General features: G+C 47.3%; 1 protein-coding gene across 4 annotated transcripts in view; it reads right to left on the bottom strand.

Annotated features, from left to right (window-relative positions):
- The window catches only part of MRTFB (myocardin related transcription factor B), a 202,405-nt gene extending 198,827 nt beyond the window's left edge, over positions 1-3,578 (bottom strand). The window contains exon 1 of one of the 4 annotated variants that reach the window (XM_023231107.2): positions 3,523-3,578. The gene's annotated coding sequence lies outside the window, so the exon portion shown is untranslated. The remainder of the gene's footprint in view (positions 1-3,522) is intronic. The other 3 variants (XM_023231105.2, XM_026446645.1, XM_023231106.2) reach the window with 3 other exon arrangements.
- Positions 3,579-6,624: the final 3,046 nt, after the last annotated feature.

Here is a 6,624-nt window from a genome sequence, read left to right as displayed (position 1 = left end):
AAAAAAAAAAAAAACGGTTCTTATATTTACAAACATTGATTCTCCGTTTGTTTTACATGAAGAGAAAAATCTCTACAGGAATCTTCTTAGTAAAGAATTCTAGTTTAAATGGAAGGGTCTAGAAATGTTGTGTATCTTCATATTGCAAGTCACCCTTTGAATAAAGTTTTTGGTGTTAAACATTAATCATCGTTTCATATTCCCTATTCATGTAGTAAAATTATGTAATAATTTTTACATATTCCCTATTTCATTGACTCTGACATGCCGTCAATTTCAAGACACACTCCTATTTAATGTCCAAGAAGTTGCCAACAACGTGCTAATTTTAAGATGTCATTCTATCTCACATATGTATCTTAAAAATCAATAAAACACCTTAATTACAAATCAGAGATATGTGCATAGTATTCATTTTCTAGTTAACATTTGTGTCTCTCAAATATAAAACTCCATAAAGGCATGAACTTTTATCCATTCGACAATCTATCCCCTATGCCTAGAAAAATGGAACATTTTCAATCAACATTTTTTACATACAGGTGAATATTTTTTAAAGTTCTGATTTTAAAAACCAGTAATGACCTCTTGTACCCTGGAACAAGATACTAATTGCTCAAATCAATATAAATTCATTACTCTCAATTTGGATAAATTTCCATCTCAAAGGTGTTCAATGTCTCTGACTCTAGATAATTTAAAGTATAACCTTCTGTTTTGCCAACAGTCATTACCTACATGTCTGTTTCCATAGCACCTTTCAAACGTAACAAGCAACTAATAATAAACATCTTACATCAAGAAACAACTTATCTATTCAACCAAAAAAAAAGCCAAATAAACTTTTTTTAAAGCAAGAGTTAAATGCATAATGTTACAATGTAGGGAACACTGTAACATATATAAATTTTATACTTAGGAATCATATAAATGGTCTGAGCTGAACTTTCTTAACTCTATTTGCATTTTCCCCTATGCAGGGAGACTAGCAGAGTTTGAAATGAAAAGACAATTCCTAACAAATCACACCATGAGGACTACTGGCATATGTGAGTACAAGTAATTTTAATTTTTACCTTTGAATACATCTACATTTTCCAAATTCCCTAACACAGATATTAGTAAGCAGAAGAAGCTATTTAAAAGGTGATTACACTAGTTTACATTACACTTAGCTGAGACTTATTTCTACACATTATTGCTGTTGCTTCCCAACTCCATTCTACCCTCAATCTGCTACTTGATTCAAGTGTTTAGTTGTCAACATTTCCATTAAACACAGCCAATCATTCAGACAGAGGGACACAGGTACTAACCTGGCCTCCCACCTGAGATTCTAGAATAATCAATGAAAGCGCCACTAACCAAAAGCATGCTTTTGTACGTCAGACACTTCTGAAAGAAAGAAGAAAAAAGAAACTCAGCAAAAACTGTCAGTTAAATTTCCTTTTATAATTCCTATAATAATTTACTAGATAACATTGTTGTTTGGAGTGGTTCTCCAAGGGGCTGGAACTGCCCCCAAGGAACATTTTTAGTTATCAAAGAGACTGGGGGACACCGCTGGCATTTAGGGCTTGGGGGCCTGGATCTAAAAGACTTCACACAACACACAGGTGGGACACATCTGTATAACGAAGATTCACCTGGTACAAGAGTCTTTCAAATGAATGGGCAGATTAAGCCCACTATAAACTGGCATTACTTTATAATATTTAAAAGTTTTTACAAGAAATTGCGGGGAAACGCCAGTAATGTAGGAGAAAGTAGCAAGGGAAGCTTAAATAGAGTAAGGGAAAACTGTCTAAACATTAGCGATTGTTTCCTCACACCACACACCATTAACATACAATTGTAATATCAGAATACTGAGCATATATAAACAAGTGAGATACTGATATTGAACCCAAAATATTCAACCTTGTTAAATATTTTATTATTACCAATGGTAATTGCTAGGAAGCCAGTATTGTCCCTTCGAGTGTGTGACACAAAAGATATTCTACAATTTAAAAATATGGATCCGTGGAGGGCTTACGCTAATATTTACATGTGGATGAGACAGTCCGTTATTTGTCTTGCCATGCTATCTCTAGTTCAATATAGGTTGTTTCTCTCTTTAATTCGCAAGAAACAGGTTATTCCAGCCTAGGTGTTTTTCCCCCCAACCTCCGTCTGCATCTCTGCTCTTTCGTTGAAGTGGGGGCCTCACTCTGTAGACCAGGCTGGAGTGCAGTGGTGCAATCATAGCTCACTACGGCCTTGAACTCCTGGGCTCAAGAGATCCCCTCACCTGAGCCTCCCGAGCAGCTGAGACTACAGGTGTGCGCCACCAGACCACGCTAATTTTTTCTTTTTTTATACAGACAGAATCTTGCTATACTGCCCAGGCTTGCTCTTGTTTGAAACAGCGCCTCATAATTTTTTAAACCAATACAAACGTACTCATTAGAAGCTGACACAAGCACCCCAGTATATGCTGTCTTCTAGCATAAGCGTATTCCCTAGATGTAAATGATACATCAACATCTGTCATATACTGTTCTCTATTTCACCCTTACACTTCAATCAAACCATTATATTGCTTTTCACTGATGTGTGTAGGGAGGTTACATTGTTTATGAATTTCATTTCAGGGTAGTAAAGTGGGCTTTAGATATGTTTGCTGCAAAGGGGAAGAAGGGACCTTGACTCTGACGAGGTTGAGAACCACTGTTCCCAAGAGTGGAATCGCGTGCTGAAACGAAAATTAAACTTTTAGAGAAGTGTTTCTTTTGCCTAAGGCAAGCCCTGGGCTCCAACACTCCACTTCATTGGGCCTGACATCCCACCACCAGCACACGCCCAATGCTCTCATCCCGCCTCTGCTTCCATGCAGAGCCAAACAATGGTTCTTGACCACTTGGGAATCCGGGACCCTTTTAGGAACAAGACAAAAGCCCTGGAAAAACTCTCTCCCGAGAAACCCATACACCAAGCTTCATCCAATTTCAGGGCGCTCCCAGACACCCCCTCTACAGCCCCATCGGGATCCCGGGAGAAAAGGGCTGAGGGCAGTGGGAAGTCAGAGGTGGGAGGAGGAAGGGGGCGCCGGGGTCCGGGTCCCCTCCCAGCGCCTCTCCGCAGTGTGGCTTTGGCCCGGGCGCTCCACCTCTCTGTGCAGCCCCGGGGTGGAAGCGCGCAACTTAAGTGCTCCGCACACAGCAGAGGCTCAATAAATGCTGCTGCCACTGTCAGCGGGGCCAACCCCGCAGTCGAGAGGGACACTGAGGCGGCCCCGGGGTCGCGCCCGGGCGCAAGGTCCGGTTGAAGGGGGCACCGGCCCGCGGCCCCGGCCGTCCCGCCCCGCGCGAGTCCCAGGGACCGCGCGAACCAAGCGGCGCCGCAGCTGCTGCGGGGACTAACAGGGATGGCCGCCAAGGACGCGGGACATTCACCGGGCCAGCTCCCCCACCCAGCCCTCGGTCTCGGCCGCTCTCACCCGGCCTCAGCCCCCAACGGCCGCCACCGCCCGCCGCTCACCTCCCCGGCCGCCGCCGCCGCCGCTCCCGCCGCCGCCGCCGCGCAATCTCGCGAGACTTCGCTCCCCTCGGCACTCCCCCTCCCTCCCCGCGGCGCGCGCGGACCCCAGGCTGGAAGCGGCTCGGCGCGCTCTCCGGACGCTGCCCACCACGCCTCAAGGGTCAAGCCCGGCCGCTCTCGCTACTTGCCCCCGACTCCCTCCCTACGTGCACTCCGCCCACTCCCCGTGATGGAGGAGGGTTAAAGCCCAGGTGCAAGGCGGCCGCCTCCGTCTCACCTGGCCGGCCCGGTGCGCGTGCGCATGCGCATGTCCGGGGCTCGGCCCTGAACCTCTGCAAAGGCTTGGTCGGCGGCGACAAAGGTGACCGCTGCCACCCGTCCTGAGTGCTCGCTGCGCGCCGAGCACTTAACAGCCCCCTTGGGTCCTCACACTGTCCCCCATAGTGGGTATTACCAGCCTCCCCATTCTAGAGAGGGGAAAAATGGAGGCCTGGCAAGCAAAGTACAGTAAGGGCTCCATGTCACACAGCCAGGAATTGGCTGAGCCAGTGTTGGAATCTGGTGTTGTCTGATGCCCAGCCCAAACCCCACTTCTGCACCTCAGTGACAGCCCCCAGGCCCTGTCCCTCCTTCCTGTCAAGGCTCAAGGCGCTGCCTCTCGGCCCCAGTCTTCATTCTCTCCCAAGATTCACCAAGGTGAGAGGAGAAGCTCCTGGGAAGTCATTTGCTACAATCTCTGTTTCCAGTGGAGCTGGCGACAGTAAAGTGCTTCTCCCTCATTGCACAAACTTCCTAAGGCTTGTGAAGCCCCTGTGCCAGCCCCTGTGCAGGCTCTGAAGACTGTGGCTATTTTTATTCGATTCTGTCTCCTCCTTAGACTGGTGGCATTTTGCTGGTAGAGAGCATGATGGAATGGCACACAGGACAGAGAATCAGAACGTACGTGATGTTAGCACAGAGAGAAGTGTGACTTCTTCCCAGGAGTAAGTCTTAATGTAATAATAATTGTTTGTAAAGAGGAGGGGCTAACATTTACTGCGGGCATATCAAGGTCATAGCAATCTTGCAATCCTGGAGGTGGAGAAAGTAGCCTGTTTCCATTGTGAGAGAGGATTTGAACCTGGGTCTGAGTCCGGAGCCCAGCACTACCTTGGAGGAAGGCCCTGTTCTGCAAGCAAGGGAGCATGGGCTAGCTCATCTGGACCAGCTGCCGTAAAATCAGGAGCCCTGGAGGTTCTAGGTAGCCTTCCACCTGCAACAGGGTCTGCATGGGCTTACCCAGCCCACCTGATCATCATATCAATGCCAGCAAGTGCTGGCCTGCCCTGCTCCAAACCTGTCCACTCTCCCCGGCAACAATTGCTTTGTACAGGCCAGAGCATATGGGTGCCCTTGCATATTTCAACCTCACTCAACTCACCAGATGGAGGAAGTGCGTAAAGAAGGAAAATCACACCTGATGGGCAGTTACAAGGCGGTGAGCCCTGCTCCAGGTGCTATTTATTGATTTATTTAGTCTTCTCAACAACCCTGTATTAGGGTTCTCCAGAGAAACACAACTACTAGCTTATAGATACAAATGGGCACAGTTCTCATTCTTGTAATCCCGGCACCTTAGGAGGTCCAGTCAGGAGGATCGCTTGAGCCCAGGAGATTGAGACCAGCCTGGGTAACATAGTGAGACCCCGTCTCTACAAAAAAATAAAAAGAATTGGTCGGGTATGGTGGCACATGCCTGGAGTTCCAGCTACTCTGGAGGCTGATGTGAGAGGATCTCTTGTGCCCAGGAATTCGAGGCTGCAGTGAGCTCTGACTGTGCCACTGCCCTCCAGTCTGGGCAACAGAGTGAGACCCTGCCTCTAAGAAAGAAAAAAATATATAGATTTATAAGAGGGGATGTATTATGGAAGCTGAGAAGTCCTACGATGTGCCATCTCCAAACTGGAAAGCCAGGGAAACTGGTGACATGGCTCAGTCGCAGTCTTGGCCTGAGAACCAGGGAATCTGATGGTGTAACTCTCAGTTCGAGGCGGCAGGCCTGAGAACTTGGGAGCCACTGGCACAAGTCTTAGAGTCCAAAGCTAGAGAACCTGGGCTGGGCTGGGCACAGTGGCTCACACCTGTAATCCCAGCACTTTGGGAGGCTGAGGCAGGTGGATCTCCTGAGGTCAGGAGTTTGAGACCAGCCTGGCCAATATGGTGAAACCCCTGTCTCTACTACAAATACAAAAATTAGCAGGGCGTGGTGACAGGTGCCTGTAATCCCAGCTACTCGGGAGGCTGAGGCAGGATAATTCCTTGAACCTGGGAAGAGAAGGTTGCAGTGAGCTGAGATTGCACCATGGAACTCCAGACTGGGCGTCAAGTGAGACTCAGTCTGAAAAAAAAGGCTGGAGAATCTGGACTTCTGATGTCGAGGGACTGGAGAAGATAGTGCCCTGGCTCCGGAGGAAAAAGAGAGAATGTGTTTGTCTTCTACCTTTTTGTTCTATCCAGGCCCTCAACTGATGGTGATGAAGGCAGATCTTCCTTACTCAGTCACTGATTCAAACACCAATCTCTTCTGGAAACACGCACAGAAATAATGCTCTGTCAGCCATCTGGGTATCCTTTAATCCAGCCAAACAGATGCCGAAAATCAACCATCACAAATCCCCTGTGGAAGTTATGGTTGTCCCCATTTTACAGATGAGGAAACTAAGAACCTAAGAGGTGAGAGGACATGCCCAACAACACACACAACAACACTTGACACACAGTTGTAAGTGGTTCCTTCCACCCCAGATCAGCCTGTTTCCAGACGCACAAACTTTGGCTTTCATGACCAACAAGGCTATTCCCTACCCCAAAAGCCTGTATCTTTATGAAACAGAAAATCCCCAAATCCCCTGAGGTCGGGACTCCAGTGTAAGATGCTGTTATGTTCTCCTCTGGCTGGCCAGTGCCTCAGTGTTCTCATCTAAAATAAGGACATGAGTAGGGAAAACTAACCAACTTAATATATGTGAAGCATATGGAAAAGCGCCTTACAAGATTAAGCACTCAGTAAATCATAGCTATTATTACCGTGGGTGGATTCTCTGTGATAGTTGATCCTTTCGT

Source organism: Piliocolobus tephrosceles, chromosome 17 (assembly GCF_002776525.5).
Source record: "Piliocolobus tephrosceles isolate RC106 chromosome 17, ASM277652v3, whole genome shotgun sequence".
NCBI lineage: Eukaryota > Metazoa > Chordata > Mammalia > Primates > Cercopithecidae > Piliocolobus > Piliocolobus tephrosceles.
Note: the sequence above shows the minus strand (reverse complement) of the source record. Positions and strands in the feature narration are given on the sequence as shown.